This window comes from Pleurodeles waltl, chromosome 10 (genome assembly GCF_031143425.1).
Source record: "Pleurodeles waltl isolate 20211129_DDA chromosome 10, aPleWal1.hap1.20221129, whole genome shotgun sequence".
NCBI lineage: Eukaryota > Metazoa > Chordata > Amphibia > Caudata > Salamandridae > Pleurodeles > Pleurodeles waltl.
The window spans coordinates 1,003,985,144-1,004,012,053 of NC_090449.1; positions in this window are offsets into that span (position 1 = coordinate 1,003,985,144).

The window sequence follows — 26,910 nt, forward strand, 5'->3', positions numbered from 1 at the left end:
GAATACAGTCTAATAAAAGCATCAAGAATGATGATTCAAATGGATGATTCAAAAAGTAAAACAAGCAATAGCCATGAATAGATGGAGACATATCAATAATGCAACAGTGTTTGAACCCAATGTAAGGAGAAAATATATTATTGTATTTAAAAATGTGCAAAATGAATAAACTATAACTCAGTAGACTTAGGAAGTAAATGTCGTACACAATCAAGTTACTCCCAAAAGTTAACTTGAGATTTACAAAACTCTTGGCAGCCATTTTGAAAAGAAGCATATCAATATTTATAATGCAATATTTACATAAAATCTCAGTGGCCATTTTGAAAGCAGGGATATATTATATATATATATATATATATATATATATATATATATATATATATATATATATGTATATATATAAATATGTTTTCAGATCTAAAGATTAGAAGCAGAGGTGACACAATAATAATTGATACAGAAGAGACATGCATACATATGGAATTATATCCAGTGTAGAAGAGATACACGTTTTGGAAGCTGAAATATCAGGGTCATGTTTACTAAGTATTGTTACAGAGCAAGAAATGGGACTGTTAGTCATGGCTTTGAATAATGCAGCAGAACATATAATACTTAAAAAACATTCACGTTCGTTCATGGGTCTAGGAAAATTGAAAGGAATAGAAATTAACTTGCACACGAATGAATCTTTAAAACCCGTTGCACAAATATATAGGATAGTCCCAATAAAAAATGGAGGAAGAAATAAAGTAATTGTTACAAAAAGATATCATTGAAGCAGCCGCAGATAACTCATCTTGGGCACTGCTTATAGTGGTTGTCTCTAAGAAGAAAACTAATGATATTAGAATATGTGTAGATATGCAAATTCCGAACACAGCAATTGAAAGAGAGAGACATCCTGGATCGCGCTTAAATAATATGATATGAATTAGTAATCTTAATGGTGCTATTCCGTTTTAAAAACTAGATCTATGTAAAGGATATCACCAACTTGAAACTGATGAACAATACAAATATATTACGACTTGTTCTATACATAGGGGATTTTTCAGATATAAAACATTCAATTTTGTAATTCGTTCTGCTGCAGAAATATTTCTGGGATTTGTAAGAAATGTGATTAGGCGAGTAAAAAACTCAGTGAACTACAGTGATGGCATCATAGTTTTTTGCCAAACCTCAAGAGGAACATGATGAAGCTCTAGAAGAAATATGGCATAAATTGGAAAAAGCTGGATTTACATTAAGTGTAGAAAAATGTGAGGTCAGTAAACCTAAATTGATTTTTTTGGTCATATTTTTGCAAAGCAGGGAATGAAACCTGATCCTGCAAAGGTAACATCTTTGAGTTTAATTCTAGTCCAACAGATGTGTCTGACTTTCTTTCCTTCCTAGGTATGGTCAGTTATTGTGTATGCTACATTAAGGCCTATGTAACCACTTCTACACCACTTAAAAAAATAACTAGAAAAGGGAAACTATTTATGTGGGATCAAAGCTGTGAGGATGCATTCAAACACATTAAAGAAGAAATATCCTCTGCAACTTTTTGAAATATTTTGATCCTATTTAATGTACATATTTGGTGGTGGATGCAGGTCTTGTAGGTCTAGGTGCTATACTTGTGCAACATCAGCCTGGCCGTGAGTCTCAAAGAAATATAATATTCCATGCAAGTAAAGGTTTACCTAATATAGAAAATAAATACTCTGAGACAGACAAATAATGTTTAGTTATATTGTGGGTTTGTCAGTATTATCACCATTTTCTGTTTGGCAAACCTTTTGTCATAATACCAGACTATCAGACGCTGGCAACCATTTTTAGGATTCAAAAAACTGAAATGCCTCCTCCAATTGAAAGATCGGAAATGAGGCTTATGGATTTACAAACATTCCTACTCCTACATTCTACATATTCTATGATTTCACATTATCACAGACGGATGAAAGAAAGAGCATATACAGCGAGATACCAAAGTAATGCTAATATCTGGCTGAAGTCCCTGCCTAAGCATAAAACAGAAATCACTGAGTTTATTCCTGATAACATATTCGTGGCCAGGAAGAAATGGATTTTTGATTTTTCTCCTTGGCCGTACTTGTCATGAATATAATTCCTCTTGTCAGTCATTCTGGGAAAGACTGGAGGTGGAGCAGTGATTATACTTTTTTTTTTTATAACTCTGTTTTTATTGAGTTTATAATGCAGATCCAACAAAAACAATACAGTGCAGAGTAATATAAGATATCACAGATATCTTCTCTGATGACAGAGTAGTTACAAAGTCAGAAATGTGTGTCAACAGCAGCCGAAGCAGTAATGTTTCCCCTAAGCCCCCCTATTTGTTAGTACCCTTATGAAACCAATTTGTATGCATACTATAAGCAACAGAATTTCAACATAACCACAGTTGATTGCCACCATCATATTATGCATGTGCAATCCCATTAGTCAATCATCAGCATCTGAGCTCCGCTCGGAGCTTAATTCGTCTGTGACAGTGAAACGCTCCAATAAATTTCCCCATGCAATCAAATCAGTTAGTGCCCCCTCATCCCCACGTGTTATCTGCTTATGTTGTTCCTCTGCGGCTTCCTATTCCAGGATATTTTGCATCCAATAATCAATGGATGGGCTCCTAGCACTCATCCAGTTTATGGCCGCCCTGTGCCTAGCCAGCACTAGAGCCAGTTGTGCTAGCCTGTATGGAATTTTCCATCCCAGTAGTCGCTTTACCACTCCTAAGAGACATGTCAACGGTGTTGCATCTAGATCCAAACCTGTGACTTCCTCAACCTTCCGAGCCACCTCCTGCCAAAACTGCTTCACCATCCTACAGGACCAAGCCAGTTGTAGAAAGGAGGTGCCCAACTCACCACATCTGGGACACCCGGCTTCCCTAGTTGGGTCAATCTTGTTGAGACTATCAGGCGTAATATAAGTACGGTGTACAAAATTGAAATGTTGGAGCTTAAATCTAACATTGCATGAGACTGTGCGCACCAGAGACAAGGCCGTAGCCCAATCAGTGTCCTCCACTGGATCCCCCAGCTCCCGCTCCCAAGCTCTCCGTGCCACACAGACCGCACCTGGTTGATCCCCCTGAACAGCTCTATAAAACAAGGTAATTAAATGATTCCCATCCTCCCAATTTATCAGCACCTTTGAAGACGACGAGGTGGCTGGGAAATCACACCAGATCTCCAGCACCACACTTTCCACCTTGGAATATTGCAGGAATTGGCCCGGTCCCAAAACAAACCTGTTCTGTGCTTCCTGAAAGGATATAGCAGTGACTATACTTAAGCAAAAATATTCAATTTCTCATATCTGGATGACCACTTACACTGTAGTTGCATAAATTGGTTTTAATCTTTTCATTTCTTCTCATCTCTCTGCATCATTCTATTGTCCTCTTGCCTAGCCAAGTATTTTTCCAGCTCCTTGACTGAGTTTCTCTCACCTCTAGTGCTTTGTACTTCCAATATTATGGTTCTTGGGAATTCATTGTTTTGATTGGCCGCCTGGGTTCATTGCCACTACAAATCTGTTAAACTCTCTACATCAACCTCAATCAAAGAGTGACTATGACCACCCATTGGGATTGTCACCCATCTTATTTCATTTTTACTTCTCCTAATATTATCTCTGATCTTCTACACCAGACTCTCATATGGTTTGCATTTTCTGCCATCTTCATTCCTATTGTCTAGTCACCATGAATACTCACTTAGTTCTAGGATGGCTCTGAAGTCAACTCCAAGAGATCCAAATTTGAGACTTGAGTGACTAAAACCATTAACCGCATTGCCCCTACAAATGGCTCATTCTCTCTTCATTCATGCATATCTGCTCTGAGTTGCCCTATTTTTTCCCACCCGTATTGTACCAGTGCCCGGTTCCACCACACATGTCTTCAATAGGGTCAAGTGCATTCTACAACCTGGTTGTTGTACCTCTACCGTACCACCCCAAGAAATTATCTGTGAGTCTTTTTCAGATGTTTTCCTGCTAGATTGAAACAAATTCAAGCTTCCTTAACTCCCACTTTTGTCTCTTCCTCCTTCATCTACTTTTCCATCAGCACCAAGACTGCCTTATTAAAGTAATTCACTTCTTTAACCTTGGGAGTTTCTAGAGCGGTGTATTTGCCAGTCAAATAATGTCGCAGCCTGACCCTTGCCTGAATTACATTGGACAGCTAGTGGCTAAGATCATCTCCTCTGTTTTAAACGATTCTTTCAGCCATTCCTTCATGTGTACTTTGATTCCAGTGACTTAAAACAATATACTAGTGGTTCAGCTATTCTGTATTCAAATATTTTGTCTTTATCCGAGCCAGTAATATTCTGGATCACTCTTTTGTTGAAATTCAGTCTATGTGTCATATTGAGCTTGCTCTGGTCTCTGCACTTGACCCATTGGAAATCATCATGGATTGCTGCCCCAAATCTATTGGATCACCCAATGGTACTGCTCTTCATTCGACTCTAGTTTGAATAGTCAGGTATCAGATCAAAAATCTTCAATCGGTTTCATCCTTTCTTTCCGGGTGTTCCCAAACTATTAGCTCTCTGCCTTTCCAATTTACTTTTATGCCTTATTGTTTTTGAGTTGCTTCGTTCTCATCTCTAAAACTGCTAAGTTTCAATTCATATGTGTCCCTCCTGCCCTAGCCTCTCTTACTAGGTCCTTATGTCTCTGTATTTCTGGCCTATGCATGAATATTCTGAGACTGGATGAGAACTTCAGGTCTGCTCATGCCAACTTCCAAGAATGTGGGTCCGCAGTAGCTGAATGGATGAAAAATAATTAATTAAAGCTGAATTTAGACAAAAACCAAGGTACTCATTGTAAACAAGTCCTTCATGCACTGGTAGTGGAATGGAGTTGGTAGAAGATCAACTCTTCCAACTAGAAACAGGCCACAACATGGACTTCCTTGTGGATCACTATCTTTCTTTCTCCTCAGATCAACAAAACCTCACCGACTTACTTATTTAAGGTCAAGCATTCGAGATCTCTTGTGTATCTGACTATTGTATTGTAATTGTATTGTAATCGTATTTATATAGCGCTTACTACCCCTGACGAGGAGTTGAAGCGATTTTCGATGAGTAGCACGCTACTTCGGAACCCAACAAGAATTAGTGATGGATTAGTATTGTTTAATAATGAGTACAGTTTTAGTATTATTATGAGTTAATTTGAGCCGCGGATATGAGAGTTTGTTAGTTAGATTGACTGGAGTAATGGAGGGGTGGAGGAGGAAAGAAATCCAGAAGTGTTAATTGGGAGTATATCCTTCATTTACTCAACCCAAAGGCTTGGGATGAATAAAGGGGGGCGGAGGGGGAAGAGTATGTGGAAGGGTTAGGGAGAGCATAGTAGCAGGGTGAGATGAATGCAGGAGAATTTAGTAGGGTTGTGTGGGAGGTCACAGAGGTAGAGTGAGGTTTGGTGAGTTAGATGTGGAGGTGGAGGGAAGAGCTTAGGCAGAGATATTTAGGAGATGAAAGTGGTAGAAGGGATTTGGGATGAGTCAGAGTGAGAATGGAGGATAGTTTGATAGAGACATGACATAAGAGTGATGAGTAGATAAGTGTGATAAGATGAGAGCAGGAATTCATAGATATCTAGTATAACAACCCAAAACCAGGAGCCATGCAATGATCCACGAACATGCCAAGCACAGAAACAACATATACACATACATACACATATATATATATATATATATATATACACACACACACACACACATGAATACACACACATATGCACATACAATACATAATTAGAATCATGGGTAAAAAAAAATACTTAGTCAGAGAGGTTTAAAGAGTGTGTGTGTATTTTATTGTTATGACAGTAGCAATACATATTTCCCAAAGAAACTATAAATAAATAGAAATATACATATTATCTGAAACAAATATTTATCCACATAGGCATATGCAGTTCATAGTTGTTTGAAAAGGTGGTTATGAAGGAAAGAACCAACTCTTGAGTAGTTTTCTGAAGACAAGAAAGTTATCTGTGGCTCTTATAGTTGGGGGTAATGAATTCCATAGTTTGGCTGCTTGGATGGAGAAGGATGTACCACCTACAGTCTTTTTCTTGTATGGTGGTGTTCTAAGGCGGGGTACCAGTCTTGAGCGGAGGGTTCTTTGTTGGATGTATTTGGTAATTTTCTTTCTGATAAAAAGCGGTCCTGTTCCATGTATAGCTTTGTGGGTGATACAAAGCAGCTTGAAAGTGCATCTTCTGGCAACGGGTAACCAGTGTAGTGCTCTCAAGGCAGGGGAGATGTGGGCTTGCGGCTTTATATGTAGTAGTAGCCTGGCTGCGGAATTCTGGATACGTTGTAGTTTTTTCATAACAGATAGAGATGATCCATGGTAGAGGCTATTGGCATAATCCAGTTTGGATAGTACAAGTGAGATAGTAGCTTGCACCTTGTGTGGAAATCCGAGGTGGGGGAAGATGCGTCGTAAAGTCTTTAAGGTGATGAAGCTTGTGCGTGCTAATTTGTCTACTTGGGCATTCATAGTTAGCTTGGAATCCATGGTGATTCCTAGGTTTTTAACTTCCTTGGATAATTGAGGAGGTGGTCCGAGATCGTCAGGCCAGACGCACAGAGGATCATAATTTTTCCAGTCACCACATATGAGTATTTCTGTTTTGGAGGTATTTCGTTTGAGATGGCTCCAGGTCATCCACTGATCAACGGCTCTGAGGCAACTGAAGATTTCTGAGTTTTCAATGTTTTTGGGGTCTTCTAATTTAAGTAGTATTTGTGTGTCATCTGCATAGTTGTAGCATGTGAGATGGAAATCATTGATCAGTTCTGGTAAAGATATCATGTAGATGTTGAAAAGCAAAGGTGAGATGATTGACCCTTGGGGGACCCCTGCTTTTGTGAGGTAGGGTTCGGACGAGAAGGGGGGCGAGTGGATGATATTCGCTCTTTTTTGGAGATAGGAAGTAATCCAGTTTGGCAATCCCTTGTATGCCGGCTTCGTGGAGTCTTTGAGTTAGGGTGTCATGGTCAACCGTATCAAAGGCAGCTGAGAGGTCCAAGAGAAGGAGTGCAGCAACTCCATTTCGGTCGACTGTGTTTTTAAGATCGTCCCAGATTGCCATGAGTGCCGATTCAGTGCTTCTTCCTGGGCGGAATCCAGTTTGGAAGCCTGAAAGTATAGAAATTGTCTTCAATGAATTGTGACATCTGGACGAATGCTGCTCTTTCTATCAATTTGCCCAGGAAAGGTCCATTTGTGATAGGTCTGTAGTTGTTGGGGTCTTGCGGGTCTAGGTTTTTTTTTTGGAATAATGGTCGTATGTATGCCTTTTTCAGGTCTGCAGGAAAAGTTCCTGAAGTTAAAGAGTTGTTGATGATTCTTCTTACAGGTGTGGCAGCATATACATATATGTAGTATGTGACTATATTCCTGTCACTGTGGTAAGCCACGGCCAAGCTGCTAGATTAACCCTACATTTTGTAGGACTCATCAGGATGGTTAGTATTTTTTAGGTTTCGCCTGCACTTGTGTGCTTGCGAGCTGTGCTTGCATAATCTTTTGTTGAGAAAAATAAAACTTAAAAAGGGGCTTGGAAACCGTCTCTTACTTACCTGAATTTACGATTGTTTGGGCCAACGCTGCTCTAATTTACGTGCTTCTGATTGGCCAGCACGTATTCTGCACAACTTCTGCTCCACTTCCTGCTGTCTTCTTTGCCGTTCTTGCCATCAGGTTACCTCTGGTCCAAGTACTCCCTCCAGTCACTTGCCATTGGACACTGGCCAGTGTCCTTCCTCTGGCTACAACTCTGAAGGTACTTCTTTTTTCTTTCTGCATGTTGTCTTCTTTCTTTGCTAACATCTTCTTTCCTTGCTTCTGTCTTCTTTCTTCACGGCTGTCTTCTTTCTTCTTCACCGTATTCCGTCTTCTTTCTTCTTCACCGCATGCCATTTTCTTTCTTCACTGCCGTCTTCTTTCTTCTTCACCACATGCCGTCTTCTGTCTTCTTTCTTCATTGCCATCTTCTTTCTTCTATACCGCATGCAGTCTTCTGTCTTCTTTCTTCACTTCCATCATCTTTCCTCTTCACTGTATGCTGTCTTCTTTCTTCTTCACCTCATTCCATCTTCTGTCTTCTTCACGTTGTCTTCTTTTTTCTTCACTGCATGCCGTCTTCTGTCTTCTTTCTTCACAGCTGTTTTCTTTCTTCTTTACAACATGCCGTCTTCTTTCTTCAGTGCTGTCTTCCTTCTTTACTGCATGCCATCTTCTGTATTCTTTCTTCCCTGTCATCTTTTTTCTTCTTTACTGCATGCTGTCTTCTTTCTTGACTGCCGTTTTCTTTGTTCTTCGCCGCATACCCTCATGCCAAAAGGTTTCAACTTTGTTTATTCTTTCCATCTGACTGGATTACAAATATTAGAAATATGTTATAATGTTTTTTTTTTTTTTAAATTTGATAAACCGTTAATAGCAGTTTATGTTGTTGTTTATTCAATCAACATACATCATAACATAAACAACTATTAACAGATTATCCAATTTTAAACAAGCATTATTATAACATTTTTCTAATATTTTGGAATCCAGTTAGATAGAAAGAAAAAAAACAAAGGCGAGAACTATTGGCTTTGCCAATGCCTGTTCTTTTCTAGCCTTCAACATAAAGGAACTTTCTTCCACTCTTTCTCTGGGAAGAAGCTAGCATTTAGGATTCCTGAGGCTCTTTAAATCATGTCTATATTCTCACTAGTCTTCCATTTGCCTGCTGGTTGTCAATTGCTGATCCTTCAGTGATAAAGTGCTTTAACGATATTCATGTACGCAACAAATATAAGAAATAAATTAGACAATCTCACAGTCCTAATCAGCTGTAAGTATTTGATATCCTGGAGTGACTAGATGGTAGAAGACAAAACGTATCTAGCCCTGGTAGAACTAGTAATGTTTTCATTTTTTAGAAAGCAGAAAACTTGACCTGTAGGTTGAGAACCAGCGACACCTGTTGCCACTGATAATGGGTTCCAAGCCATAGGCCCTTGTCTATCCGTAGTGGCGAGCAAACTCTATAGTTTAAAACAAGTCCTTTATAAGTGAAGCACACGACTGCTCTGACTTAAGGGCTTGTGTTGTTTTGATAAAGGCAAGGGAGTAGACATACAAATAAAACAACCCCCCAAATATGTCCATATCAGGAATAGCACCATTCAGGTGAGCCAACCCAGTGAGTCTGATCTTACATGGGTGATGGGGTTGTCTTTCTGAGGAAATTTTGAAAACAACAAGGCTAATGGAGCGCTTCACGGTACAGTTTTGAAAGAATTTGGCCAACACTACAAACTTTATTGAATTATTTGACGTGGAGATTTCCAGACATCCCACCCACTCTTGTTCCTGTGAAGCCCAGACACGTCCTAATTGTATATATTTTTATTTGATTCAGTGGCGGCTGACAGCAAAATAAATTGGAGGGTCGTAAAAAACTACAACATACACACATAACATACATACAAACAGAACATACGTAACATACACACAAATATAATATACACACATAACATGCACACCAATATAAATGTACAAAAAAACACTTATCTTACTCAATGTCCTACAGGGACTCCTCGTTCTGCAGCACGTCCTCGGAGCACAAAGTCCACATCCAACTCCCTTCTCCAATCAAGGTACTTTTTTCATGCTGCTAAGCAGCTGCTAAACAGCATGAATGAAAAAAGTGTCTTAATTGGCTGGAGAGGGCCAGCTCTACACTCCAAAAGACACTGTGGCGGTCATTCTGACCGCCGCGGTTCCCGCCGAAAGACCGCTCCGCGGTCAAAAGACCGCGGCGGCCATTCCGGCTTTCCCGCTGGGCCGGCGGGCGACCGCCAGAAGACCGCCCGCCGGCCCAGCGGGAAAGCCCCTTCAACAATGAAGCCGGCTCCGAATGGAGCCGGCGGAGTTGAAGGGGTGCGACAGGTGCAGTGGCACCCGTCGCGATTTTCAGTGTCTGCAAAGCAGACACTGAAAATCTTTATGGGGCCCTGTTAGGGGGCCCCTGCACTGCCCATGCCAGTGGCATGGGCAGTGCAGGGGCCCCCAGGGGCCCCACGACACCCGTTCCCGCCATCCTGTTCCTGGCGGTAATTACCGCCAGGAACAGGATGGCGGGAAGGGGGTCGGAATCCCCATGGCGGCGCTGCAAGCAGCGCCGCCATGGCGGATTCCCTGGGCCAGGGGAAAACCAGCGGGAAACCGCCGGTTCCCCTTTTCTGACCGTCAGAATCGCCCAGGAAGCACCGCGAGCCTGTTGGCGGTGCTTCCGCGGCCCTCCGCCATGGCGGTCATGAACCGCCAGGGTCGGAATGACCCCCTGTATGCCTGTGCCTGGAGGAGTTTGAAATGCGCATGTCGGCTTGGCCGTAACAAGGTAGCCTGCCAAACCATCATGCGCACTTCAACCAAAGGGGCCACTCCTCACTGCTTTCAATCATTTGCAGCAGTGACACACTGGGCCTGCCCTGCCCCTGCACGTTGTTTGCTGGCAGAAAACATCAAAAATCAAATGGTAATATAATTATTTTATCACCATTTTATTTTTTATGCTTTCTGCACAGCAGTGCAGAGAGCGACGCTCCTCCGCTCCCACGGAGGAACTGCCACTAATTATGATTGGCCACTTCAGAACAATATTTGTAAAGAAACTTTGTTTAATTGCAATTGACACATGAACCAAGTTTCCATCTTTTCCTCACCCCGGTCTGATTCAATTTGATTAGCACCCTCTGCAGAAGGAATAATGCCCTTCTGAAAGCTCAAGCTGTGTCCTCCAGTAGATTTAGGATTATATGATGACTGAGAACATACTTGAAGGAGGCAGGGTGAGGGCATTAAACGTTTTGCAGACCTTATACTCTCAACCAGCAGACAGCAGTGTAATTCCTCAAGTTTGACAGTGCCCATAACCTCAAAAGAACTAACGTAATTTCCGACAGCCAACATATCTATCAGATTATACTTATGATATCAAAAACATCTCTATCAGCATAAGTGATGAATGCTGGCCCATGAATCACAAAATAAAACTATTGCAGAAAGTGTTCTTTGGCAACAAGGAATTATCATCAACAATACCTGTCCACAGCTCAGCATGAAATGTCCTTTAAATATGCACTTAAAATATAACATAGAAATATTATAGTCCTGTCCCCAAAGCATGACATTTCCTGAAAAAAACACTACAAACAGAAGATTAGTCATTTTGAAAAAAATGTTTTTGTCACCAAAATCCCACTGTCTATTATAATGAAATCCACTTGTTGTGTTCCCAAATTCCAGCTAGCCATTTTACAGAATGACTTAAGTGTTGCTCTACATTGTTATAATCTGCACGACATTCCCATGTACCACAATTGCATGCCAGGGATGCCCATCGTATGATGGAGTACACATGATGTCAGGTTCGGTAACAGAATCCATGGAAAGTCACTATATGGCAGTGATGGCCACCACTATGCCAGGGATGACAACAGAAATGTCAAGGATGCTGGCAATAGGCAAAGCATAGGCAGCAGATTCCAGGATCATCATTCTGCCAATGATGGCCAACATGAGTCCTAGGATTTCCACTTCATGCCATTTCCATCATCATTCCTAAAATGGCCACTATAAGTCAAGGAGGAACAGCATAATGCCTAGAATGCTGCCTATATGTCAAGGAGGGCGCCAGGAGCACCATAATTCCTAGCAGGGCCTCACTGCCAATATAGCACAAAATGTCTAGAATTTCTGCAATATGCCAATGGGGCCCCCTTGGCAGGGGCAGGTCCTCCATAAAGGCGGAGGAGCGTCGCCCCCTGCCAGCAGCGCCTGCTGCAAACCTTTCCCCCCAAAACTATAATAAACCATGTTTATTATAGTTTTTGGGGGGAAGGGGCGGGCCACGGGGGTGACGAGCAGTGGGGGTGATGCTCAGCACTCCCCCTCACTGCGCATGTATGTTTGGCCAGCCGTCTCGGGCCGGCCAAACACACATGCGTAGAAGGATCTCTCCAGCCCAGTAACACAGTTGCTGGGCTGGAGAGAGCCTGCACAGTCTCACAGTTTGCCTGGGAGCGCCCTGATTGGGCGCTCTCAGACAATCCTGTCTCTGCTCTGAGCAGCGTCAGGATTGGCCATAGGGCAGGCTGAGAGCCTGTGCTGGAGCAGGAATGGGAGAGGAGCGGCGCAGGAGGAGAGGTAAGGTTTTTAAAATATTTTTTCTTATGTAATGTGTCCCTCCAAACCCCCCTCTGCGCGTGCCGCTCTTCCCCCTCTGCGACCCGCGAGCCGTGACTGCCCCTTGGGCAAAAGCCATCTTAATGCCTAGAATGTTCCATCTGCTTCCTTACCAGGGTCACGGTCACCTCGACCTCTGAGTTTCCCTCTTATCTCCAACGTTTTCTGACTGGATCACCTCCATTTCCTAGGGCCTTATTTAGAGTTTACAGTATGGCTTGTACTCCATCGGGACAATGGGAGAAAATACTCCTTCACCCTGATGGAGTACCCACACTTCTAATTTAGAGATGCCTTTAGCCCCCTCCCCCGGCGGACATTTTTAGTCATTGGCAGGAACCGCGGGCACTGTCCTGTCATAGAGTTAAACATTTTACAGAGGGTTCCATCAAACATGATGATCACCCATCAAACTTTTAACTTGTTTTTGTTTCTTCAAAAACAAAATCCCACCCAAAAACAAAATCTCAAAGTGGGATTTTGTTTTTGAAAAACAAAAACGAATGACCCCAACACAATGGGAGTTTTCTATCATAGTTTGGGTGTCATTTAAATGGGTTTACTGCCCCATTCTGTCAGATGTTTTTTCACAGCAATAAGGGACAGAAAAACTGGCCTTTTGACCACCCACTCTAAATTTTGTGAGGGGTAAAATTGTCAAACCTTCAAAGGCACTTACTCGGCTGGGCAGCAACAGAGTCTGAGTATTCTTGGTCACTGACATACTTTTGGTCTGCTGAATATAAATCAGGTGTGTGGACCTTCAGTTTGGCAGAGAGGGTGCTCTGTTGCTGTTGCAATGGAGTATCCTCTCTACCAAACTCAAAATCACCCTCTTAGTTTCTTTCAATTCCATTTTCAATGTTTCTCTTTTCTGAAAATATAACTGGCTTTCTCGAACCTTCAGTCTGTTTTCCTTTATTGTCTCACAAACTCCTGCAGCTGTCCTACTTCTTATCCTCCTTTATATGTTTTCAACACTCTTTCATCATTCTTTTTCACTTCCTTTTCATCCTATTTTGTTCTCACCTGCCTCCTCCCTCTTTCCGCATAACTCACTGTTGGACCTAGCCCTTTTTGCAGGGTTATCCCCAAACATTTTGCCTTCTTACTCCTATTTTTGTCTGACCTGTTTTTCTTGGCTTTAGGACTCTGTGCTCTTTACCACTGCTGACCAGTGTTGAAGTGCAAGTGATCTCTGTCTAAATTGTATTGGTGATTGGTTTAACCATGATTGGCATATTTGATTTGCTATTAAGTACCTAGTATAATGCACCCTGTGTGCCCAGGTCCTGTAAATCAAATGCTACTAGTGGGCCTGCCGCACTTTTTCCACTGCAAGACAGGCACTGCATCAATTTCTTCTGCCACAAGACAGGCATTGCATACATTTTCAGCCATGGCGTTCCGATGCCTGGATTTTCTGCCTCAGGAAACCAGTTTCAACTTTCAAGGACCCGAGGACTGGCATTGGCACCACTTGAAAAGTCTGGACTCTCAACAGAAGAGCCTAGGCACTGGTAGATGAAGTCTTTCATGTTCCTGAGACTTCTTAACAAGAGGCAAGCTCCGTTCAAGCGCTTGGAGAACCTTGGAAACCAGGATGTAGAAAGAAAAGTCCAGTCCTTTCACTCCCAGGGCAGAAGCAGCAAACATCAGCCCACCACAGCAAAGCACAGGCAGAGTGGCAGTTCCTCCTACAGAACTGTAATCAAAAAGAAGAAAAAAAGTTTTTTTTTAACCAAACATGTATAAGGAGGAAATTATTTTAATGAAATAACCCCTCATTTTTTACTTACTTTTTATGTTCCAGATTTTTTTCTTCTTCTTTTTGATTACAATTCTATCCAGTTCATGGTACTGAGGAGAACTATAAATGGGGGGGGGGGTTGAAACTCATCAACAGTTTTAAACTAGGGAGTGGGTTAATAGTAAGGCTGGGTTAGGGGAACCCTTAATAATTGAAAGTAATCCAGGTCCCTCTTTGTAAGCCCTAAGAAATGAAAAGGCCTCCCAAACCCATGGTTTAGTGGTTAGGAGCTTGGACGAATGAAAAAAATGTTTTACTCCTTCAATCTTAATTAAGGAACTGGTCAAATTAGTTTTTTGAATATTGTTTAGTTGTCCATTATTTGTGTAGTATGTTGTTAAATGTTTAGTGTAGTAATTGTGTTTTCATGGTTAAAAAATAGAATTGTTGTCATAGGCATGAATAATATGGTGGTAGTGTTATAAGTATCTTTTTTCTTTGAGAAAGTCTTCTTTGGTTGTTGCTCTGAAGTGTATGACATGTATTGTTGAAGTTTGCAAAATGGTATGATTGAAATATTGAAGAATTGAAAATGATAAAAGTGGATGCAATAATTCATTTTGGAGACCACAATTGTAAAAAAAATTGTTAACTAGTGTCAGCTAATTTTTTTTTTCAGTAAGCACTTTCTAAAAGTGAGATTTTCAAGTTTACAATCTAAAAACCACCTTCACTATAAATGTATTTTTATGTGTTTTTAAATTCTGAGTTCAGAGACCCCAAACCCATATCTCTATCTGCTTCCAATGAGAAATTACACTTAAAAGATATTTCCAAGGCAATCCCCGTGTTAACCTTTGGTAGAGAGAGGCCTTGCAATAGTGAAAACTAGAATTATCAGTATTTCAGTATCAGGACATGTAAAACACCCCAGTACATGTCCTACCTTTTAAATACACTGCACCCTATCCACAGGGCTGCCTTGGGTCTACCTTGGGGGTGACTTACATGTAGTAAAAGGGAAGGTTTGGGCCTGGCAAGTGGGACACAGCACCTGGGGGATCGATGCAGCGCCTGTTCCACCACAGCTCCATCATCACAGCGCGTCTGAATTTTCCATACTTCGTCCCTTGGCCTCACTTTCTCATCGACCCCGCACCGCAGAAAGGAACTGAGGCTGTGTGACTGGAAACCGATGCATCTTCTCTCCTGCGAGGAGAGAACCAAAGCATCTCCTCCCCTGCTAGTAATGAACTGATGCAGTACATCCCCTGCCAGTAAGGAATCAACGCATTGCCTCTCTTGCAAGGAGAGAATCGATGCATCACCTCCTCTGCCAGTAAGGAACCGATGCATCACCTCGCCTGTGTAGTGAGGAACCGACGTATCACTTTGCTTTTTCAGTGCCGTACCTCCCCTGAGGCCCGCATCGTCTTTGTTTTTTACGCATCCCAGGTACCGTGTGTTAAAAGGAAACAACCATTGATTCCCATGGATTAAGACTCATTTAAACCTTTAAAAAAGTGATATTTTTACTTGTGTATGTTGGATATTTGTCGTTTTGGTCTTGTTTTATTCAAATAAATGTTGACTATTTTTCTAAACCGGTGTGGAGTACTTTTGTGGTATTTTCCCTGTGTTACTGTATGTGTACAAATACCTCACACATTGCCTATGAGATAAGCCTGACTGCTTGAGCCAAGCTACCAAGGGGCAGAGCAGGGGTTATGTTAGCTGTGCGGCTCCCTTGCCCTGACTAGAGTGAGGGTCCCTACTTGGACAGAGCGCAAATCACTACCAACTAGAGACCCCATTTTTAACACTCACCATATCCTCTGTCCTATCTCAATCTTCCAGTTTCATCCCATTCTTGCCTTTGTGTTTTCTGTGCTTTCATTGTCTTTTGTGGGGCACTTTCTTTTCATGTTACCCTTCTCCATTTCTTCTTCCTCTCATATTTATTTGATCACTTAGCTTTTTACTCTTTTTTACTTTATTTTTCATTCTTAATTTTCCCTTGCTTGTTTTCTTTTCTGAAATGTGTTTCTCTTTATCTTTGCATCGTCATGTTAGGTGCTTTTTTCAGTGCCACCTTTCGTATGTTCTATTTTTTCTCTCTTCCTATTTCTAACAGCCTTCTTTCCCTCTTTGCTTTATTTTTTGCTTCTTTTCTGTTTGCACTTTCTTCTTCTGATCTACTTGTCTTTCCAGTGCAATCTTTGTTTCTCTCTTTGCCTTTCAAAATTAGCTGTTTTTTTTATCTTCTTTGTCCTTTCATTTTGTCTCCACTTTGTTTCCTATTTATTTTAAATTTGCCATTTTTCCTCCCTTCTTTCTTTCACCATTCCATGTCATCTGTCTATTCTTCCTTCCACCCATCCTGTGACTTTCATCCTGACTTGCAAATCTTTCCTTCACTCTCTATCCTTCTGCCACTCATAATTGCACACTTTCTTAATGGTTCCATATTTTCTTCATCATCACATCCCTGCTTATGTCCCTCTTTCCATTCCTTCATTTTTCTGTATTTCATTCCATTGTCCAATATCTCCGTCCATCTTTCCTTCATTATTTGATTGGTCCATCTAGCCTTACATTTTTCCTTCTACCATTCATCCTTTCTTCATCTCATCTCTCTCCTTGCCTGAGAGCATTGCTCCATTTTTCTTCTTCTATCCTTCCCTTTTCCCATCCATTGTCCATGCCTGTATCCATCTTTCCTTCTACCCTTTCATCTTTCCTCCCAGTGTTCCATCCTTCCAGTCATCAATCTTTCAATCGTTTCTCACTTTTGTTCTATTTCCTTCCATCCTCTCTTCCATCTATACTATCATTATCACCCATTGATTTAATCTTTCACTTTATGTCCTCTCTTTCAAATTGCATAATTCACTTCTTTTCTTTTAACCATTCATATAATTTCTCCCCTAATCATTCATATCACTTCTCTGCATCGCTTCACTATGTTTGGCACTGATGGCACCCCTCTGTCCTCAGCCCACAACTTTCTCATAGGAGTGCTATTTATTAGCTTGTCACATTTCAAAGTTGAGGGGGGCATACAGTAGAATTAGTAGGCCTACTGGCCACCACAGCATCAGCTGGCAGAGCAATGGGTTTACAAAAGCTTTTTCTATAAAAATTCATATTGCTTTCTGTTATTCTCATACATAATTATGTTGACCTAAGAATAGAAATGGAAATTTTAATTTTGCCCTCAGTTTGAAAGAAAATGACCCTCAACCCAACTTTAAAAATCTAAATGTTATCATTCTAACAAATCAACTATCTCTAAGGAGACTGCCACTGTTGTTTCTCACCTTTCTCATAATCTATGTTATTTCTGATAGCATCTGCCCTTTTCCCCGTTGTGCAGCTTTGTATCCAGTGCAATTTGGGATTGTCACTTCTTGAGAAAGTTAGGGAAAGTAACCGGCTCTTGTCCTTTTGCAAACTTTCCATTAAAAAGCCACAGGATCGGCATATCACTAAGACATGATAGACAAGTGCGGTTGTCGCTCTGATCGGGAATCTATTTTAGCTTGTACCACCTCTCTCCAGACTGTGTAAGGCAAAATACTTTCTGACCATTCTGGTGGAATTGCAGTCATATAGAAACTCTTGTACTCAACAGTAAATTAATGAGCTACTAAAAACACAACCAAAAAAAGGCTAATTTCAGTAAACTTCACCAACAGCTGAAGAAGTCCAAGCCACATACCAGTGAAGATTCCCAATTTTAAGAAGTCTTTTAGCAAATTTGAATAACTACCAATAGTGTAATGCACACAGAGGACAACAGTGAGACACCACTCCGCCCTCTAAGAGGCTTCACATTACTGGTAGTGTTGATCTAGTCTCCCCTAAACCTTTTCTCCAGCCCATGTTCTCACCATTGGTGCTGCTGGAACCTAAAGCCCTAGCAGCCATGCTTCACCACACACGTCCTCGAGGTGGATGGCTGCTACAAACAGCGGGGTACACCCACAGTCATCTCCATTGGGAACATCTCTGGTGGGTGGCACATTGAGGAAGGACCTGCCTCCGGCAAGGAGTAGTACCAGTATGCATTTTTTAGGTTGAGCGTAAGCATTCGACTTCTTGTATACTTAAGTATACTTCTGGGGTTTCTAGCTCTTTCATTTGTTAGTTTAAGTGTCATTCACAAAATCTTGCTTGCTAGTGGTCAGTTGTGATTTTTTTAATCCCTCCTTTTTCTACTAGGCAACAGGGACCAACTATGGTATAATTATGCTTTGTTGTGTTTGTTTGGTGTTTGTGGGACTTTTTTTTCTTGGTTTCCTACTTGTGTTTCCCAAAGCAGCCTTTTTTCTTTGCAGAGCATTTTTTGCTTTCAGTGTATCTTCGTTGTAATGTTGCTTCAGGAAACAGGTTTGTAAATTAGGTTATGTCGCCGACATTTTTCTTTCATTAGTATTTATTACTTTTTTTTTTAAATCAGCACAGCGTCTGATTCACGGCCCGCGCTTCTTCTATAATCATGGCTGCCGCTTTGGGAGGCCGCGCGACTTCCTTTTGTTCTGCCTGGCTCACTCTCCAGGCATTACAAAATAAGCATGCGAGGCTGATCGGGCACATTCCTTCTGTGCCGCTTGCTAACTTCCTCTGTACAGCCTGCGAGCGTCTGTGGCTGCAGAGCCTGCACCCAACAGCAGGGCAGGGCCATGGTACACACTGGATTCCTGTCCTGGGGCGGCCACAAACTGAATCTGCCTCCACCTTCCTGTAGGCTGCGGAGACCATGTGGCGGCTTTCGTCGCGTGGTGAATACTAATATCTTTGGTAACCTTCTGCATTTTCATTCGTGCTGGACATTGTGTCCGAGCAGAGCCCAGTGTCTCTTGCAGGCATCTCGTGTACACTGATAATTAAAATATACATGACCTGCTCGCGTCCTGCTGTTGTTACCGCCACTGGTTCTTCCCTTCAGAAAAGAGCTATATTGTTCCTCGCTGCTAGGGTGTACACGTGCAGCTGAGTTTTGTTTTTTTGCACTATCGTGATCTGTAGTTTGTATTGTGCCCACGTCAAAAGTAATTAGGTTACTAGATTAGTCCTGAGCTACGGGGACATCTAGTTCTAACACTCGGCTTGTGTTTAATAAATACAAGGCATTCTGGGAGTTGTAATACTGGGTTACCTTAATGGAACTGATTAGAAAGACGTTACAGAAGGAGAAAAGCTGTACTTGAATGCAGTGCTGCTGACTACTCAATGTTACCTGTTAACCCTGCAAAATCGACTCTTGACCTGGGGACGCTTACTCTGTCGTATTTCTCAGTGAAGAGGTGATACCTGTGGTGACGGGGCCAGGGTTTGACATGTCATGTAACCGTTCTTACATGATATGGGTGAAACAGTTGCACAATTTCAGAGCAGAGAATCTGTCACCAATGCCTCCTCGTCAACTTCAACTGAAAGGATTAGGGCCGAGCAGACACTGCAGTTTATTTATACTTGAATAGCATTCGGCAAAATCAGCCACAGAGGTGAGCCAAAACGTGCCCGGACGCGTAAGGATAGGAGGAGAACCATTTTAAATTTTTATAGCAAGAAAAGTCCAGTTCGGAATTTACAACACAACTAGCTCTAATTGGAGCAAATGAGAGACCTATTGCATTGGTTTTGTTGGGAGGCAAAAGGAACCAGCTAATGGAAGGCATTTGACTTAAAGGAACAGCACCATCATTTTCAGGCCAGACATCAGTGCATTGGTACATGGTGGACTCGCCCCAGGAGTCTGAGCCAGATGAAATCCATGCATTGGTGCGTGAACCATTGGGAAGAATATTTGACAAGTCACCTTTAGTTAAAAAAAGCTCTCAGGGCCTAGGCTGATTTTGACATCATAAAGTCTGGAGAACTCATTGTGAGGAAAGAGTGCTGAAACAAAATGGAAACCATAGAAGGAAATACTGTTTTGCATCTAAGCAACCCCTCTCTGAAGGATTCCTCTAAAACCCTATTACCCTTGAATAGAAAATTCTAGCCATGCTTCACAGGATCGTAAAAATCCCCTCCAAAACGTATTCTAAGCCTGATAAAATCAGCATACTCATTCACAAGCTTGATTTCATGGCCCTTCAGGTAGAGGGAGGGTAGAGGTCTGTAGGCTGCAGATTCATTTAGTGAAAAGCTCAGGGGATATCAGCAGGCTTAAGCATTTGCACCAGGTCCTGGTATAACAGGCTTGACTCAGAGAATTTCAGTAAAGACAATATCTTAAAGGTAGTCGGTTTTCCCTCGAGAATAGAAGATCATAGTCTGAAGGGTTGTGTACTTTAATGGTTCTGGGGGACCTTGACACTTGACTTAGATGCAACAGCTTTGACGATTCGCAGGTGCTTCCATTTGAAAGGCTAAGGTCAGAATCTGAAGAAAGAAGGAGGTCAGAGCTAGTGATGATACTCCTATGGAGCTCCACGGAGAAGAGAGGCAATGGCCAGGACTGCTCGGCTGAGGGACCCACTGCATTTTCAGCTGTAGTTTCCTGATATGAGTCACCAGACAGACAATAGGCACCAATGAGCGGGGTGGTTGTTGCAAGAGTTTCAACATAGAGGAAAGCAAACTTTCTGTTGCTAGTGAAGCTGAGAGTGGTCAGAGGCGGAAAAGCGAAACATTTTGAATTCCCAGTGATGCCAAAACACTGCTGGAGTTCTAGGGATCTCTAGAAAAGGAGAAGGGTTTTGGGAGAAAGGGTGGCTGATGGAGAATAGGCTCTCAGACTCAATAGTGTTATATCAGGAAGGGGTAAAGACTTTCCATGGTGACCCGTTGCAGTGAGTTAGGAGCATTGACAGCAGGTGGTTAGTAGAGGGGAGTGGGTGTGTTTGTGAGCTATGTTATCGGGAGGTCTTTGTTAGGCTTGTAATGGAGCATGCCATACAGAGAATACAGGAAAATGGCTATTAAAGGCATCCCCGCGGGCCAGCTTTCTTTTTACTGAGGAACAAAGTCATGAGAAGAGGTCTTGGTGTTAAACCTGATCACTTTATCTGTAATGATGTACTCTTGTTATGAGTGAACATATTCGGTGCCTGCTCTGTAAATATGCCACATCCCACAATAGGCCTGGAAGTCTACCAGTGAGCGTACAGAGTTATGTAGCTTAAGATGATAAACAGATGTTCTGTGAAATTTGCACTGTTTTTGGTTGTCTCAAAAAGTAATAAAGATTACATTTGTAATAAATAGCTAGATACCACAAAAAGCAGTGCCTGTAACTGTTGCTGCCTTAAGTAAGTTGGCTCTCCAGGGGTTACTGCCTGACAAAAGGAACAGGCATTTGCAATGTAATGGGTCTCACATCTGCTTGAGTTAGAACTATTGGTATTGTAAATTCATAACTGGACATTTCTTGCCACATAAATTGGTCAGCCCTGACTCATAATTTAGTCTTTTCCTGCCACATAATTTCAGTGGCCCTGCATACAACTAAAGCACTTCCATTTACCTTCTTCCTCTAGCTGCAATCAAAAAATTTTAGTTTTGCAATTTAGCAGCCTCATTTAAATCTGCCGTACTAATTCCAATAGAATACCACTCTCACCACCCCACCATCAGAGTTGCTGGCTGCCTAACACAATTCCCACAACAAGACAGCCCCAGAGAAGTAATGAGAGAAATAAACTAGAAGGTTCACCCAAACATATCAGGATTGTTCAAACGGTCATAGTATAATAAGGATGTTACGTTTGCCTGAATCATGGTCATAACTTCAATAAGGAGCGATTAATAATACATACACAATTATCATTTAAACCCACTAAAAACTTTTATCAGAAATGAGTGTTTGGCATTAGACTGTAACGTTGAGAACAGCCCCTAGAAGACACCACAATGAAAATAGCATTTGGAAGAGCAAATGGTCATGTTACCATATAGTTAGCACCTAGAGAGCATAACCGCATGAAAAGAAAATGACTTAAAATATTGCAGTGGACCCATATATTTAGCCCCTAGAGGGCATAGTGCATCACACATTTTCAGGGTTAGCACGCCTGCTGCAATGATGTTGCAAACAAGACCCTTAAAACACACACTACTCTCAGCTGTAAAACAAAACTTGCAGCCATGAAAAAGGTTACAAAGATACTGAATGGAGGGAGGGGTTATTATTTTGGGGTCCCCCGTAACCTAGTGTGGAGACCCAGAGATGATCTAGACAGACAGAGCAGGTTGTTGTAAACGTTTTGAAGGTGGCCGCATTGTGGGAGGACCGAGTGCAGCAAATATTGTAGCATGTTGACAGTAATGCTCAGAACAGCCCCTAGAGAACACCACAATAGCAATATAACTTGTAAGAAGCATGGTCATGTAACCATATAATTAGCCCCTAGAGGGAATAACCACATGAAAAGTGAATGGCATAAAGTAATGTAATGCAACCATATAATTAGCCACCAGAGAGCATAGTGCCTTACACAGTTACAGGCCTACCAGACCTACTGCAATATTAAGGCCCTTAGAACACAAACTATTCCAAGCGATAATACGAAAATCCAAGCCATAAGAGAGCTTAAAAAGGACTGAATGTTGGGAGGGGTTATTATTTTGTAGTCCCCGCTAACCTAGTGTGGGGACCCAGAAATGACCTAAGCTGAAAGAGTGCATCATGCTGAACATTTTGGTGGTGGTCCCATTGTCCTATGACCATGACAGGCTGAGTTATGGGCAAACATGTTTTGAAAAAGAATTCTTGCAAAGCATTATGGGGCAACTGTTCCCAAGAGCAGAGTAATATTGGCTCTTCCGCTAGGCCGAGACAGCCACGTAGGAGATTTCTGTGTTTTTTTTAGTAAAGCATTAATCAATTATAAGTGTTTTTGGGAAAGCTATGGAGCATGAAGGGGAGACCCAAAAGAAATTAATCTGATTAGGGAACAGTGTGAAAAATATGACCAGCGTCCAACACCGCCGATGGAGTTTGCGCTGTTGTTGGCGCTGTGAGGGCCATGGCTGCCATGGAGCACGAAGAGGAGAGACAAAAGAAAAAAATAGTTCACCCACGCTGAAGTATATCGACAATCATGCCATTACCCATGTAACCGGTTCATTCTGCAAGGCGGTAATAAAACCGCCCCAAGGCGGGACAAACGTAAAGCATTTATCAATGACATCAAGGGATTTTTGAAAGGCAAGCCTACAAATGGATGAAGTAATGGGCATGAGGTGGGAATGGTTAAAAGCACCACAATACGTACAATAGGTCAAAGCACTTGAGCGCTCGACCTAAAAATGAAAGTGCAGCAGCTGCATTCGTAGAGATGATATTGTGAAAGCGTGTGGTAAAACTATTTAAAGCATCTTACAACTCTTTGGCTTACATCAAATGCCAAATATTTGGAAACAAATCAGTGATGAGGATTATCTGCAAGAGGAACTTTGTGTGAGACAGGAAATTCTGATTGTTACTCAGTAATATTCCAAGAAATTGCTTTAAAATACCATAAGAGCAGATGTCGTGTTGATTCATTTACTTTCATTTCGCTTTTTGTGTTGTGTCCATGTTATACACAGCCTGGTCTGCTCTCTGGCTTCTGACATATTCTGACTCACTCTCGTGCTTGGCAGTGCTAATCCACGATTCATAAAGGACTAGCTCAGCCTCTGGTAGTTTACATTTCTTATATCTTTTTTAACACCCTTTTCCTTCTTCCAAAGAGAACATTCTGTACCTGTCAATTTGAGTTTTTACTTTCAGTTACATGTACTGTCATTTGAAGAAATGTATGAAGAAAACCCACTTAAGTCATGCAAACTGGGGAAGGGTGAGCATTAAATACTCACATAAAATGTAGGGAACATGCTGCTTCTTTACATAGTGATGTTGCACTTTGCCCATTTTACTGAATGTATATATGCACGTGGTGTTTCAAAAGAACAAACCTAGCTAAAAGGCAGTGAAGCACAAAGTAAACAAGTGCTACAAGAGTTACAAGAGGTAACTGGTTTGTGGACTGATAATGCAATCTGATGTAGTGTTCATTAAAGAGATGAGTCTTCCTATATTGGAACAGTATTGGCTCGTTCCTGATGGATACGAGGATGTTGTTCCAGATCCTGAGTGCATGGGAAAGACCTGCTGCTTTGTTTTTTTCTTTTTTTTTAACAGTTTTTAGTCTGATGGTGTCCTGCCTCCAGGTCTTCTGGGAACCACAAGAGATGATGAGCTTTTCTGCAAGATAAGTGGGGTGCTGGTTATGATGGCTTTTAAAATGATCAATCTGGTTTTGAAGATGGCGTGGGGCGGCAAGGGGAGCCAAGAGAATACCATCATGATAGGAATGATGTGATCAAATTTAGTCTCTGGGTGACATGTACTGCACTGTCTAGGAGCCCGTAATAGGTGCCTGTGTGGCACCATAGAGCAAGGCCTTACCACCATCCAAATTCAAGAGTGCGAGAGCTTGAGCAGCATATCTGAAGTCACTTTACGGAAGAATAAACTTGTGCAGACTTCAAGTAGGCATACAAATGGTCCATCCATTCTCCGACAATCTGGTACCTCAGCTCGGAACTGTCTGCACTAAGCTGAGATGTGGAAGCAGCTGGACCAAACTCTATACGAAGACCCCAGGTGTGCAAGGGAGAGATTTTTCCAGGGGAAGTGGGATGGAGCACTGCCCAGTAGGCAACCCATGAATCAGGTCAGTCAGCATTAGGGTGGTTAGAATTGTGAAATGGGAAGTCTGTGCATGGCTATTTCTCTTATTTTAGGATGTGCTAAGGAAATGTGAAGTGTGGTCTTTGTAGGAAAAGATGGGTTAAGTTGGGTTGAGTACGTAGGTCTGGTGATGGTCCCAGAACTTGGTAGAGGGTGAAGGCAATGCTTAGTACAAAGCAAATGGGCTCTAGTAATAAGATGTTTTAGTTGAAAAGAGGACCCTAGCACAGACCCTAGAAGGATGAATATGTGTATGACAGAGGCTCACCGATTCAGCTGCCATGAAGTTTTTGCAAACTTCATGGCTGGGACCAGAACAATTTCCAAAAGCAAGGGGATCAGTGGGTGTCAGTGTGAGATACTTTAAATCTTACCCCCACAACAACAGGTAGGTGGATAGCTGTTTGACCCCTCCTTTTCCCTTTTTTACTTTTACCATACGAGCCCCCTTGGGATGGCCTGCAGCAACAGATTCATATCAAACAGGATGGGCAACCCGATAACCCCTCAAGAGCTCGGGTATCGATAACGAGTAAGGTAAATTGCTAGCAAGGGGATCATTTGTAACGTTATATAAACAAACAATAAATCTAGATACCATGTCCAAAGATGCTTACCAACAGAATTAAACTGTAGGCAAAAGACCAAATAATTAATCATATAAATTGATGAAGGAGAAATAGACATACGCAATTAAATATTCAAAAGAATTGTCTGTTATTGGTTGTAGCAGAAAGAAATCGGAATTATATGGTACATAAGGGATCCACAACCCAACATTCATTAATCATGCATACATACATGAATTAAAGTCTCATTTAAACATCATAGATCAATGAGTATACAGTCAACTCACTTAGTATATGGAATCAGTCCTCCGTATGCATCAGTTGATCTGGAGATCCAAGAATTAATGTATGGGAAGTGGAGCTGATGTCGACGTTTCGGTCTCTCGTGTCTCTAGCACATGAGACCATCCTCAGGACCATATATGTTAAGGGAGTTTCACAGTGGCCCACAATAATAAATAAATGGAACTGGCAATATTCGGCTTAATGTGATAATTTTTAATAAGCTAAATGAGTGACTCAGACAAGGGCTAAATGTGCATGTTGGGTCACAGTTGGAACTGGTTTATTATCAACTGGAGCTCCCCCTAGGATATCAAGCAAGAGCAGTTGGTGGTCACCTCACGTACCGGCCACACCAGGCTGGCAACACCTTTATGAGTTTCTAGAGTCAGTGCATGACAGAAGGTAAAGGATGGGGACTACAAAATCTAAATCTGATGAACCCCTAGCAAGAGGGACTCCCACAAATGCTATGTACCACCAGTATAGAAAAGGCATGTGCAGGTTTTTTACACCATGGCTGGGACTCACTAGAGAAGCTGCAAATAAGCTATTTCCAAAAGAAGGTACCTTTGATCTAGAGAGCTTGAAAAACCTAGAAAGTCTCAAAACGTGCACTGAAACAACCCACGAGAGAATCCACGCAAAATTAACCATTTGAGGGATAGGGCTAGGGCCTTGTCCCCCTATTGCCCCGCCTCCTCCTTACCCAAGTCCCAAAATTACAACCGAGAAATCTGAGCCCAAAGAAGATAAAAGGGAGAATATATTGGATGTTGTTAGCGTCCCCATGCCAGTGAGATGCATGCCCCACGCAGATTTGGGGCCAATTAGAGCCTCAATACGGATTGTCTGTGAGGGACCACACACACCGTCCTCTAGTGACTTTGATGAAGATGGCGTCCCAGACAATTCTCCAGAATCCCTCCTCCCCTAATAGAATACTCAGATTTCGGAGGGAGAATTACACTACATCTCCCCAGCGTGTTTGGTCATTCTCTAGAAACATTGCCCCAATAATAGCGAAAACTCTGAGATTCTGTGAAGAATTGCAGACTGAATGTTATAAACTCATCTGGGTGGATGTGAATCTGGGATTGGGATTGGGGGTGCTGAGTTAGGCGAGAGATTGCTTGAATGTTGTGATCGCGTTTGATGAAGAGAAACTGGACAACAAATTATAATTTGAAGCAGAATGAAGGGGAATTGCCTGCTGATTATTCACACCGACTACAGGATGTGTTTGAAAGATATTCAGGCATTGCCCTACCTATTGAACAAGTTCAGGGAGCTGTTGGTGCTGCTTTTGTG